This window comes from Diceros bicornis, chromosome 14, assembly GCF_020826845.1.
Source record: "Diceros bicornis minor isolate mBicDic1 chromosome 14, mDicBic1.mat.cur, whole genome shotgun sequence".
NCBI classification, from domain to species: domain Eukaryota; kingdom Metazoa; phylum Chordata; class Mammalia; order Perissodactyla; family Rhinocerotidae; genus Diceros; species Diceros bicornis.
The window spans coordinates 41,468,645-41,483,198 of record NC_080753.1 but is presented as its reverse complement, the minus strand read 5'-3'; the positions used below and the strand labels follow the sequence as shown (position 1 = coordinate 41,483,198).

Below are 14,554 nucleotides of genomic sequence, written 5' to 3'. Positions count from 1 at the left end.
AGTATAAAGATGAAAAGAACCTGGATCCTTGACGACATGTCCTGAAGTTGCCCCCTGAGTTGGACAGGGTTCAGTTGCAGAGAATAGAATGCACTTTAGCTTGGCTAAGCAGGAAAGGATTTATTACAAGGTACTTTCTATACTGAGCATTCAGAACTGACTCCCAATGCTATGCTGCAGAATTGAGTCACCAAGGAAGCTACTGGCTCTCTGTAATCAGGACTACAGTGACACTGCCACATCCAAGAAAACCACCACAATGTGGAAACCCTGCTTGCTGCCAGCTCCAGAACTGTGAAGCACCTGCTACCATCTGCACCAGCAAAACAGATGCCTTACTGCTTGCCTCTCAACTCCTACAAAATCAATAATGGGTCACGGAGGACTCTGCTAATGCTGCACAGGAAAACCAAGCAACACTCGAAACTGCAGAAATGCAGCCCCTGCCTCATTTCTATCCTCCCACTCCCACATGTGTTAGTCTGACATGCCGAAACTAAATCTCTCCCAAGTCATAGCTGCATGGAACATGAGAAATATAGTTTGTAGTTTCCTGCTTCTCCAGTACAGAAAAGACCACTAGAAGGAGGGAGGGTGGCTGTGGAGTGCCACCTCACCATATCCTCCCCATGTCCCACTTCAGAACTTCTTGTTAAATGAGAAAAATCTTCCTTATTATTCAATCCAGTAAAGCAACCTGGCACCCAGTGGTGTGGAATCAGTTAGTGGTGGTTGGAGTGTGGGAGCTTAGGTCTTCTGAGCCTCAACCCCCTTCTCCCACACCTACCATCCTCTTTAACCTTGGTCTTTGTATCTCTTCCTTTGCTCATGTATAGCTACAATGTAACCACGGGCCCTTCAGGACCAGTTCAACTGACCCCATCTTATTAACACTGTGATTAAGAATTGCCTTTGAGAAAATTTGAAAAGTCTTATAGCCAGAGCATGTGCAGAAGAAGAAATCTTGACCTGAAATGACCGCGGAACCAAGGATCCTCCTGACAGAACTGAATGACCAGGGCACGATCAGAACTTAAAAGCCAGGCTCTTATCAGAAGCAAGGGGTCCATTGTTCAGGAAGATCTGGTGTTAAAATTCCTTTCCCATCTTACCATAAATGTTTAAAACCTCATCATAAATCTTTAGAACCTCATCATACCATTGTCATCAGAAAAGATGCTTGGTATTATTTCAGTCTTCTTAAATTTATGGAGAATTGTTTTGCGGCCTAATATGTGATCAATCCTGGAAAAAGTTCCATGTGCGTTTGAAAGGAATGTGTGTTCTTCAGTTTTGATGGAATGTTCTGTATATATCTACTAGTCTGTTCTACTGTGTCATTTAACGCCAATGTTTCCTTATCGATCTTCTATTTGGATGATCTATCCATTGGTGTAAGTGGAGTGTTAAAGTCCCCTGCTATTATTGTTACTGTCTATTTCTCGTTTTATGTCTGTTAATAATTGTTTTATATATCTAGGTGCTCCTACATTGGGTGCATAATAGATATTTACAAGTGTTATATCCTCTTGTTGGATTGTTCCCTTCCTCATTATGTACTGCCCTTCTTTGTCTCTTGTTACAGTTTTTGTTCTAAAGTCTACTTTTTCTGATATGAGTATTGCTACCCCAGCTTTCTTTTCATTGCCATTTGCATGGAATATCTTTTTCCATCCCTTCACATTCAGTTTGTGAGTGTCTTTAGGTCTGAAGTGTGTCTCTTGTATGCAGCATATATATGAGTCTTGTTTTTTTATCCAGTCAGCCACCCTATGCCTTTTAATTGGAGCATTTAGTCCATTGACATTTAAAGTAGCTATTGATAAGTATGTACTTACTGCCATTTTTTGACTTTTTTTCTCAGTGTTTTAGTAGTTCTTCTCTGTTCCTATCTTCTTCTCTTACCCTCTTCCCTTCTGGTTAGATGGCTTTCGTTAGTATTATGTTTGGGTTCCTTTCTCTTAGTTTTTTGTGTATTTATTATAGGTTTCTGGTTTGTGGTTACCATGGGGTTCATATACAGTAACCTACATATATAGCAATCTATATCAAGTTGATTGTCTCTTTAGTTTGACCTCTATCTGAGAGCTCTACCCTTTAACTCCTCTCCTCCCACATTTTATGTTTTTGATATCATATGTAACCTCTTTTTTTGTGCATTTGTATCTGTTACCCTCTTATCATGGAAATAGATAATTTTTCATATTTGTGGTCTTCTCTTTCCCCCTTAAATAAGTCCCTTTAGCATTTCTTGTAGAACTGATTTCTTGGTGACAAACTCCTTTAATTTTTGCTTGTCTGGGAAACTTTTTATGTCTCCTTCCATTTTGAATGAGAACTTTGCCTGGTAGAGTATTCTTGGCTGTAGGTTTTTTCCTTTTAGCACTTTAAATATATCATGCCACTCTCTTCTAGCCTGTAAGGTTTCTGCTGAGAAGTCAACTGATAGCTTTATGGGGTTTCCTTCATATGTAACTTGTCTTTCTCTTGCGGCTTTTAGGATTCTCTCTTTATCTTTAATTCTGGACATTTTAATTATGATGTGTCTTGGTGTGGGCCTCTTTGGGTTTATCTTGCTTGGTGCTCTCTGTGCTTCCTGTACCTGGAGTTCTGTTTCCTTCCTTAGGTTAGGCAAGTTTTCAGCTATTATTTCTTCAAATAGATTCTCTGCCCCTTTGTCTCGCTCTTCTCTTTCTGGGACACCTATTACACTGATGTTGCTGTGCTTTATGTTGTCCTAGAGGTCCCTTAGACTGTCCTCACTGTTTTTAATTCTTTTTTCTTTTACCTGTTCAATTTGAGTGATTTCTTTTAGTCTTTCATCCAGCTCACTGATCCATTCTTCTATATCCTCTACTCTGCTTCTGAGTCCCTCTAGTGAATTTTTCATTTCCAGTATTGTATTCTTCATTCTTGATTGGTTCTTTTTTTTATCTTCCATTTCTTTGTTGATGTTCTCACTGAGTTCATCTGTTCTTCTCCCAAGATCAGTGAGCACCCTTAACACTCTTTGTTTGAACACTCTGTCAGGTTGGTTGCTCATTTCTCTTTTGTATAGTTCCTTTTCTGGGAACTAAGTTCCTTGTCCTGTTCCTTTATTTGGAACATATTCTTTTGCCTCCTCATTTTGCCTCTTTCCCTGTGCTTGTGTCTAAGTATTAGGTAGGTCAGTTACATCTCCTGATCTTGGAGAGGTGACCTTATGTAAGCAATGCCTTATGAGGCCCAGGAGTGTGCTCCCTTCTCGTCACTACTTCCAAATGTTACAGGAGTGACCCCTGTGTGGGCTACATGTGTCCTTCTGTTGTGGTGGGGTTGCTCTTCCTGTAGGTGCCTAGGGAGGCTGAGCTGTCCCCCTGGCTGGCTGGTTGTAATGCTCGGCTGCGTGTAGTTGGTGTGGGCCCTTTAGTCTCTTTATCAGGTGTGGAGAGCCCCAGAACAGTTGGCTACAATGTCTAATAGCATATTCCTGTTGCAATTTTTTAATTAAGCGAGTAGGCGCCCAGTGTGGCTGGCTGTTAGGCACAGGGGCTTACAACTGCTATAAGCCTCTGGCCTATAAAGCTCTTGTCAGCTCTCTGAGGATTGCAGCTGGGTGGGACTGGCCTCAGGCATGGGAGAATCCAATTTTTTCAGGCTTTGGAAGGTGAGGCCAATCCCCTGTGTGGCTCTTTGAGAAGCATAAGTCTTCTGCAGCTGACAAGCCCTGCTGCCCACAGGTCCACACACACTCAACACAGTCCGGCCCTGTGTGCGTGCCCCGACCCCCTAAAGTCGATCAAGACTCTCCAAGGCAGGAGCCCCACACACTCCACCAATGCCCCACACTGTCCTCCCGCTCCTGTGCATGCCCTGCCCCACAGAGGTGGACCCACTTGCCAGGCTGTGCAGATCCAGTCACCAATCTATGCAGGCCCACAAGCTGCCCAAGGGCTTGCTGTTGTATGGGACTAGTCCCTAGAGTTGCCTGCCTGCCCTAGCTGAGCTGGATTAAATCCATGGTCTAGTGGGTGGGGCAGACTCTGGGCTAGCAGGCCACAGGGAGAACTCCAACAGCATCTACTGGTGTTTGTGTCAGCATGCCCACACTAGGTCACAACAATGGCTGCTGCCAATGTTCCAGTCCCTAGAGAGGTCTCACTGCTCACTGAGATGCACTCAGAGCCTATCAGATGAGTCTCTTTTCACCAAAGCACTGTGCACTGTGTTTCTTTCTGGTGATTTTAGGTTGCTTTCCAAAACGGGTGAATTTGTGCATGGGACCTTTAAGAGCCAGCTTTAATTTCTTTGTGAACCAGCGTTTCTGGGGGTATTCCCCAATGTTGTTAGTAGCAAGCAAAGTAAGATATTATGCCACTCATCTTGGTTGTGCTGGGTCCAAAAAATGCCTGTAGTGGGAGTGCTCCTTGGCTCACATCCCCCATTCCTCCAAGGAAGGCTGCATAACTTTGGATTTCTCCCTGGTGGCCGTGAAGTGCTGCAGCTTATGAAGGTGGCATTTTTTCTCTCCAGAAGGGAATTTCTGCCTCCTTCACCTCAATTAGGATTGTTGTTTGTTTTAGGGGTTCCTTTTATCCAGTTTTCAGTTCACTCTCAGGGGTAGTTTTTCCAAGAGATTAGCTGTGTCTATGGGAAGAGGTGAGTTCAGAGTCCACCTACACCACCATCTTGATTTCTCTCCAATGTAAGCATATTTAGAGCCTCTATTTCACTGACCTTCCATTGGCCAAACAAGTCACAGGGCTAAGCCCAAAGTCAATAAGGTGTGGACTGCAAAAACTCATGGCTGACAAAAGGGTAATGGGGGCAGTGAGCCTATCCACCATAGGAGAGAGCTCTGATTACAAAAGTAACACGTTTTAAATACAGAAAACCAGAAATACACACAAACACACATGAACACAAGCACATAGAGTATACATAATCCTACCACTAGAGGAAACACAATTGAAATACTTTTCTCTTAATCTCCCACCATCCTCCCAGATGCTCAAACCAAAACCTAAAAGTCATCCTTGCTTCTGTCCTCCTCTTGCCTCCAGCATCTGGTCCATCAGCAGGTCCTATCTCGGAATCAATCCAAAATCCTTTACTTTCTGTAATTCCATGGTTACCACCGTGGTCCAAACCTGCATCATCATCTGTTGCATAGATGATGGCAATTGTTTCCTAATTGTTTTCCCTCCTCCACACTTGCTCCTGCCCCAGGAACCCACCACGTAAGAGATGAAACCTACAAACAGTTAGCCATTGATGATTAAGCAGCTAGTAACTGTGCAGGATCGGAATTGGCCATCTCAAAATATATTTCTGCCTGAATGACACTTTGACCCCACCCCCACTAACTATCCAAAGGAGTTTGGGATGGGAGTCCTGCCCCCAGAACAGGCCATTACCACAGACATCTCCAGGTATCTGGGTGGGTCAGGACTAAGCCCATTCTTAGTTCTGGTTGCCCTTTATAAGAGACATTTACATTTGTAAAGAAAATCTCCATTTGTAAAGGTATCTTCTTCCCTGTACCGGGAAGAAGGGGGGAATGACCTTACCTAGAAACTTACCAGAAAGGAAGACGAGGGCTTAAATCTTCATGATAAATTTACCCATTGTTAACTGTGCTGTCAAGGCAATATGCTATCTGACTCCCACCAGGTTCCTTTAAGTAACATCCCATTGAAGCCAGGGTCACAATGGTGATGGATGTTTGAGCTATTTTTTCAGGAACTGAACCCCTTGTCCACTTCAGTCCAGCTTGTCACCACCAACCAATCAACTGGCACCAGGTGGACTTGTGTCCAATAAGCAACCTTTTGACGGCAAGAACTCCACCCTCAGGTCATGCGAATGCTGCCATTCTGTGGACTTGTGTCCTACAAAAAGGTATGAAGCCTGACTATGCTTGCGAAGATCATCAATTACCTCATCTCTCCTCACCTCCGATCATTTCAGACCACCTTGCCCCCTTCCCCATAAATATCCCTGAGTACCTATTTTCAGGGAAGCGGATTTGAGATTCATTCTCCCATTTCCACACTTGGCTGCCTTGTGATTAAACCCTCTCTCTGCTGTAATCTCATCATCTTGGTGTTTGGCTTTCTGGGTGGTGGGCAAAACCGGACCAGGTGCAGTAACACAGACACACCATGTACTCACCACACAACAGTTTCAGTTTCAATCTCCAATGCCATAAATATTGACAGATATAAATCAAATATCGAAAACTTCTGTGGGGTCCTCAATAATTTTGAAGTGTCTAAAGGCCAAAAAGCTGGAAACTGCTGCTCTCTCCTCTGAAACTGAACCTTGTGATCCATTTGGTCCAGTATTCTCCTGCTCAGCTGGGACCTGAAACCCTAGGCCACAGTCAATAACTGAGTACTAACTCCTTGATTATTGCAGGGACACCTGAAACAGGCCAGATCCAGATGTGTCCTCATTCTTCATCTTTCTTCATCCCAGTTCTAGGCCTGTAGAGCTTTACTTTTTGGTATGGAAATGTTGGTGGTGGGTTTGAAATGGTCCCAGGTCCCAGCTCCTGGGACCCCATGGCTGTAATGGTGGGGCTTAACCATGCTCACATACTTGATCCCCTACCACCTCTCTGGACCTGCTTCCACTATCTCTGACCTCCGTTTGTGGTTTCTCTCTCTCCTCTTACATCCTAGTGCATCTTGTTGTCCTCACCCCGAGTCCACAGTGTCTGTCAACTTGAGTGTCAGGCTGAATGTGCCATTCTGATGTTAAAGTAGCAGGTTTTCTGCCTGTCACTTTCTCATACATTCTTCTTGGTTGGGAGCCATATCGCAGCACAAGTTTCCTGAGACTAGGCTCAGCCCCATGTTTTCAAGCAAATGAGTTACTAAAGGAACTCTGTAATGAGGGACACACAGGGCTGGGGCCTGGAAAGGGTGTCAAGGGGGCCTCTGGAGGAGGTGTTCTTATGTGATCAGAGGGAAGGAGTGTCCACTTTCCTCCTCAAGATGCTGTGTTCTCATAGGAGAGATGGCCAGGGCTTTTCTACTTGGCTCTGAGACCAGAGAATTTGTCCTGGTGGCTACAGTGGATCTCTGCCCTATGACGGATCAAGCCAGCTCAGGCATCATGACCCCCTGGGCCCCTATGAATGTTGGGCAGATGAAGAAGTGGCTGCCATCAGACCCCAGAATGAAGAGTGGCCTCAGGGGCCCAGAGAAGGGTGAACAGGGACATGTGTAGATGTACCATCTGTCCCTCATGTTGTAGAAGGAGACATCTCCAGCTTCATAGTCCAGGAAGATGCCCGCCCAGAGAAGGTGTTCCGTCAGGGGGAGAATCTTCTCAGGAGAGGACAGGGCGTGTTACTGGTTTCCAAACATCTCCAAGGTCCAGAAGCCGTTCTGAGGAAGCAGTAGGGCCTCCTCTTTCCTCTCAACACTGCCTCTACAAACCCCCACAGCCCACATCATCATGTTTTTGACCTCCATCTCCCAGTAATGTTTCCTTGAGGAGAATCTCTCCAGGCCCAGGACACATGGCCAACAGTCAAATCTCTCTGGGTTGTCAGGCACACTCCACCTGGAGGGACCCCGTCTCATGCTTCTCTGGTCCTCTGACAGGAAGAGTTTGGGATGAGCGGTGTCCAGGTCTCAGACCACATCAGCTACAGAGGAAGTTTCAGGTTTAAGCCTGGAGTCTCAGGAGATTGTATGATTCCTGGTCCCCAGAGAAGTCCCAGAAAGGTGATGGGAGATCCCCCATGTGACGGCCTTTTCCGTGAAGGCCCCTTGATCCCACGTTCCAGGCAGCTCACAGACTGAGAATTACTGAGGCTGCGCTTCTATCTCTTGAGTGACAGGAGCATTGCCTCAGGTAGAGGATAACTGGGGATCTAAGAAATGTAGAAAGCTTAACAAACAGGTGAAATTAGTGACTCCCACTTTCTCTCAACATTCTCAGATCTGCCCCCTTTTCTATTCAAGACATATGATCTCTGGGACTCTGTGTAGTTAGAAACTTTCCCACGTGGCTTAAACCAGCAAAAAGGTGCTATTCTTCTCTCAATGATGCAATTAAGGCCAATTTCTCCCTACACAGGTTCCTGGGCTGGTCCTCTGTGTTTCACCAGTTCAAGGAGGTGACAACTGGTTTAAATGACTGAGAAAGGCACCCTTCAAAAGCTAAAAAAGGAGGACAATGTCCCCAAAATTCAACCTGCTGCCGGAGAGGTGTTTATGGCAGAAGGTAAGGGGAACTATTTCCATCCAGTTTTGCTTTAACAACATGGCTCTCAAGTCTGCAGCTATGACCTCTCTGGGTACAAGAGATGCTTCAGACCCTGACAGTCTGCAGACTCTCCCATCTGCGGTTATTATTACTTAGTCCATCTACATTTCCTTGTGTTAAAATGACTTTCTCCTTTCCCCAAGTTGATATGTCTGTCTGTGACAATTTTGAAATTCAAAAGAGGAAGGAGGAAAGGTCCCAGTGACACGGTATCTAGTAACACCTGGATTCTCTGGTACTTTTGAGCAGAAGGTGACAAATCATAAAATGCAAACTGCTCATTAGGACCAGGCCAGTTATTCCCTGCTCTCCAACTTGCCCACTTCGCCTCCCCTCACAGGCTACACACACAGTATCAGTGTTCTCTTGGAGCAGGATGGCATTTCTGGTACCCGTCTGTGCACCCCTGAGACAGGCTTGGGGAAGCTTATTGCCTTTCCCACACATGGCTCTTCAACTGTGAAGTCTATATCCTACCCCAGTTTATAAATAGCAAAGCTAGTATTGTCTTCTTTCAAATAATCCAAGATCCACAGAGCAACAATTAGTACAATGTAAACTTTAGGGAGGTCAAATATGTATGGTAGACCTCTGTAATCATGGATTGAAATAGTCTAAAAACCAAAGTTTGGTGGGAACAAAGCTGTAGACTTAATTGAGAGCTGTGGGGATTCCCTCCCAGAAAAGCTGGGACCCAGCTTTGGGTGGGATACTGCCAGTGAATGAAGCCTCCTCTTGCCCCCAACCAGCTTTGAGCCCCTTGTTCATCTCCTCTAATGTGTCCTGTTGGTTGGCTAGTGGGGAGGGTGCTCAGGAACACAGGGAATGTCAGATGTGCTCACCAGCATGTAAGAGGGTTCTTCTTCATCCTACAACGGGACAGACAGAGATGGGAGCTTCATGAGATAACGGCTAATCAAGTGGAGTACAAATTGTGCCTGGAGCAGTTCAGGAAATGCTAAATTTACACAATTCCTTTTGAAGTTGCTCTTAAAAAATAAACAGAAACAAATGAATGTCTTCAATAGAAGAACTAAGAGAATTTGAGTTTATATTAAACGATGGACTGGCCCTTTCTGTAAATACAACTCTCCCCCCTACCTCCTGATCAGGGAATTATCAAGATACATAATTAGTGGATGATCAGGTGGCTGGAGATTATCAGCACTGACTTAGGTTTACTTTTTTTGAACAACGGAGTGCTCCATGTAGCCAGATGAATGGATGCAACACTTGTAGAATGGAAGCAAGCAAGCTCTGACGGATTAATTCTTAGGACTTGATAGTTCTAAGCCCTTGCTGCTGCCTCTATTCATTTCCTTTCTCCATTTCCCAGGCTTCTAGCTGTCAGAGCTGTGTCCTTTGTGTGACATTGAGCTTTCCTCCTACTCTTTTACCTCTATTTGATTTTCTTTCTCTTTTTCACACGTTCTTTCTCCAGGTCATTACGTGCAATTTCTTTCTCATCATTTTCAACCTTTTTCCCCTGAGAGAATCTCTTTTTCCCTGTGGAGTTTCTTGATAAGACAGATGCTCCCAGTGATGAGGAGGAGCAGAGTAGGCATGAGGACAGCCAGGGTCACCATCCAGGGAGATGTGCTGGCCATAAAGAATTCTAAAAAGGGATCCAGAAAAGTCCCATTTAGTGAGAAAAAGGAGACCTGTAATATCTAAAGAGCTCCCCCAGGTTCCTGCTCCGTTGGCTTCTCTCTCAGAAAACCCACATAGAGAAAGAATCACCCCAGACTGATTGCCAGGGCTGGGGACCCATAAGACAAAAAGCAGAAACACGTAGAGTCACCATGAGAAGGACCAGGCTGAATAAAAGTTAACCAGCCGTGCTGGATCGCCACCGCCCTCCACATTGGACAAGCCATCATCCCTTCTTGTCTGGAATGTTGCAATGCCCTCCTCCTGCTTCTGCCCACACCCTCTTCAGTCTATCCTGAGCAAAGCAGCCTAAGTGAAATTATATTATTTCCTGCTCAAAACATGCAATGTTCCCTATCTCACTCATACTAAAAGCCAAAGATAATTTGTGGCCCACATTACCCTATATGATCTGAACCTATTGCCTCTCTGAATCTCTCTCCTCGTACTCTCCCTGCACTCAACCATTCCAGCCACACTTCCCTCTTGGTGTTCCTTGAAACTGTTCGGTGCTCCCACCTCAAGCCCTTTGTATCTGCTCTTCCTGCTACCTGGCTTGCTCAGTCCTTGAATATCTGCATGGTTCATTCCTCACTTGACAATTGCCATCTTTTTAGTGGAGCCTTCCCTGACCATCCTCTTTATAATTACAACTCCCTTATTGCACTCTTTAACCCCTCCTCTACTGTACTCATCACCATGATATAATCCACACTTTAATTAATGATTTCAGTTCTTGTTTTAATTTATTTATTTCTATCTGCTGCTCTAGAATGTGAGCCACATGAGGACAGAGATCTATATATATTTTGTTCGGTGATTTATTTTTGGTTTCTCCAACAGAGACTTGAACATTTGTGATGCTTGTTAAGTATTTGTGTAATGAATTTATGAACGTCTGTAGATGGAGAATTTCCCTGCTCTGTCCCTTGGGAAATCCTATTGGCAGGAAGGGAAGGCTTCAGCAGGCAGCACCTCTGGGTGTAGACAGACACCAGCCCAGACCACTCTCTGTCTTTTATGATTCTTCTAAAACTTTAAAAATTGCTGCAGCGGATAAGGACCACAATAGAGAAAAAAGATTAGATTTACCTTCAGAGAAGAGGCTCCTATCTATGTGTTTTGAGAATATTTGATTTTCCCCTTGTGACAAGGGGAGAGGCCTCAATTTAGCTGCAGCTCCCAGCCCTTCAGGGCCCAGGACCCTTCCACCCCACACCCCTATCTCCCCATCCCCATTCCAGGCTCCAGTCTGTCTGCTGAGCATCCTGCCTCCACTCAACGAGGCTCCAGAGGGCAGGGAACTAACCTGGAATGAAAATCACAGTTTCCTTCTCCTGGCCAAGCAGGGTGTTGTTGATGGAGCGGGACATGTTCCTCACAGAGTAGTCCCTGATGACCACAGCTGTGGTGACCATGAAGAGGCTGTCTGCATCCATAATGTAAGCCTCCTCCAGGGTGGGCGTGATCTCACCATGAGGGTTCCTCCAAACCACTCGGGGCTCTGGGTACCACCCTAAAGATATGCACTCCAGCCAGATGCCCCCATCCTCATGGCCCCTCATTTTAATGAAGGACTTAGAGCCCAGGCCTGAGGAGTGAGACCAGAGCTGAGATAAAAAGGCAACGGTGTTTTAGCCAAAGTGTCTTAGAAGATCAGCTCTTAATGATGAGAGCCAAGGGAAGAGGGGAAAGAGCAAGTGTCCAATGCCCAGAGAAACTGATTACACATATTCCATGCATTCCTGCAGTGCTTCTTCTGTGAAGAGAGGAAAGGAAGGAAAGGAAGAAAGTGAAGGAGCAACAGTGGGAGGAAGGAAGAAGATTGGAAGGAGGAAAAGAAGGAAGAAGGGAAGGAAGAAAACCTTGACGTTGGTGAATAACAGGAGACCAATATGCCAAATAAACTGTGAGATCTCTAAGGAGAAAGGATTACATCCCCCTTTTCTTCCTGCTCCACCTACAGACCCCATCACAGTACCAAGCATCTGCCTCCTAATAAATGTTTCCTGACTGATTCATTCAGCCAGAGGTTTTCATGTTCTCACTTCTGTATGGGAGTGTTCACTCTGACCTGAAGTAAGCAGGTTCAGGATTTCACTTTCAGCTCTGGGAGGACTTCTCAGTAGGCTTGACTTCCTAAAGCTCTAGGTTAATATGATAAGGACAGAAACCTACCAGACTGGCAGAATCTTAAGAAATTTTTAACCTCAGGGCCATGACCCTAACAAACTAACAAAAGTAAGGAATAGGCAGTGTTCTATTTGTTGATATGCGTTGTGATATACGGATCATAGTTCATAATAATTCAGAAATCTGTACATTAATGTTTTATTAAATTTTCTGTTTGTGATATATTTCACAATAAAAATGTCTACTTCTAAAACATGTTACTGAGGAAGACCCTCAGAGATCTCTAAGAAGTAAACATAAGAATAATCTGTAGGGATTCAACATTCTCCCCTGTTCAAGCCTACAGCTGAGTTCTGTGTGTGCTTCTCAGGGGGTGATGCCCACAGCTGAGCAGGGCAAACCCACTCATTTGACCCTTGAGAGTGAGGAAGCCATCCTCCCTGTGTAAACGGACTTGAGACAAGTAGCTGCTGGTCTGTCATGGGCCTTAGGTTAAGAGAGAAAGTTTCCCCAGGAGTTACACAAAAAGCAACTGAACAAAATGAAAGGATGCTTCTGCCACCATCAAGCACATGGTGGCCTCATCCTAGTATTTGCCTTCTTAGAAATAACAGCAGTAGATGTCGTTTTCATGGGCTGTGATGTTGTGGATGATCAGCGCCAGGCTCCCTTTGCTGATGTCTCCCTTCACAGAGGTTGTTCTTCCTCGGTCCTCCTCCATCCGCTCCTCTGTCCTCTTTCGCCAGCTCTTATACACAAGCACTACGGGGAGAACTGAGACCTGAACCACACAACTCCGTGTCCTCAGCACTTTCTTTAGGTGACAGGTGGCAGCATAACATGCTGTTTCCTCCCACAATGGCCAAGATTGGATCAGCTGCCTCCAAGACAGTAAACTGGTCTGTTCAACAAAAGTGTAAAATCAGACAGGGGTGCCAGCCATCACATATCTAAGGAAGGAAAGAAAGTGCATATTCCAGGGCACAGACAGATTCTTTCTTTATTTCTAATATATACTTTCAGACGTATTCTTTCTAAGGCCACAGGGGCTTCCTGGGCTGAGGATTCTGGGGTCCAGTAGCTGTGGCTGGTGAGCAGCAATAGATACCTAGTAAGAGTGTCTACTGAGGCTGGCAACGCTTCCTGAACAAAACATGGAGAAACAAACACTGAACACCCCCTACTGACCCTGTGCTCACAGAGGTTTCCTTCCATTCCCCAATCTAGCACAGTGCCCAGAGTGGAGTATAAACTTGAGCTGTCCAACATGATAGCCACTAGCCAGTCCCAATGGCAATGTGCTGTAAATGTAAAATACACACACACAATTTTGAAAATTTAGAATAAAAATATTAAGTATTTTATTGTTAATCTTTTACAATAATTAAAATTTAAATGGTAATATTATGGTTTGGGGAGTTAAAAAGCTATATTATTAAAATTTGCTTCATTGTTTTCATTTTCATCTTTTTAAATGTAGCTACAAAAAAATTAAAATTGTGTATGCAGCTGGGCTTTGTAGCTGTCATCGCATTTCCGTGGGATGCACTGGTATAAATTCAATGAGTATGTGCAGAAGCAAAGTTCATGAATGAACACAACTTCAGTACTTCTTCAGACTGCGGTGTTTTTCAGACTGAAGTGCTGATTTTCCTTTCTGGGAAGCTGATAGGAGTTAGTGGCATGGACCATACCTGAGACCAGTGCAAACAAGCTGAGGAGGTGGAAGAAGAGAAGGGAGTCTGGAAGGGAGAAATGCAGGGAAGCAGCTGGCTCCATAAGCGCCAAAGATGAGTCATCCAGGTGGGGCAGGGACTAGAGACCTAGGGGCACAGACAAGGAGTAATCAGCCAAGGGTCTTGGCAACACAGTTCCAATCTAGGTCAAACTTTCCGGTGACCCATATTGGTATCATCAGCTCCCCAACTTCTGTTCTGGGCAGCCCCCTTCTTTTTCTGGTTCAGGTATCTCCCTACTGATTGATTCATTAAACATTCCATGAAATAAGTCAACAGTAGAAGGATCAGCACAGCGTTTTTCTGCCCTTGTTGGCTCACTTCTCTGGCTAGAGTTGAGTTGCTTCAGTTGTCACTTTCTTTTACGCCTTCCCTCCTTTCCCTTCCTCCTCCCTGCAAATCAGGGTTTGTGACCCAAGGTAAAGCCAGTTGTGGAGAGATTCCCCACCAGAAAGCTTCTCCTCCCCAGGGATGCTGCCTTTCCTGCCATCAGGTTCTCTTCCTCCGTTTACCGCCCCACCAGAGCCCCAGAGATGTATCACTTCTCCCCACTTTCCTACCTTCTAGAAATAACTTCTGCATTTTCTTTTCTCCTCGGATGCTCAAGCGATGATTTTCCGCTAATTTCTCTTCTCTTTAACCTCCTCGTGGGCACAGTCACAACCAGAGCAGGGGAAAATTTTTCTTTCTTTCTTTTCTTTGTTTTTGTGAGGAAGATCAGCCCTGAGCTAACATCTGTCGCCAATCCTCCTCTTTTTGCTGGGGAAGACTGG

General features: G+C 45.0%; 1 pseudogene; it reads right to left on the bottom strand.

The window, feature by feature from the left end:
• Positions 1–7,017: 7,017 nt before the first annotated feature.
• LOC131414036 (butyrophilin subfamily 2 member A2-like) lies at positions 7,018–13,836 on the bottom strand (annotated as a pseudogene).
• Between the last annotated feature and the right edge of the window lie 718 nt (positions 13,837–14,554).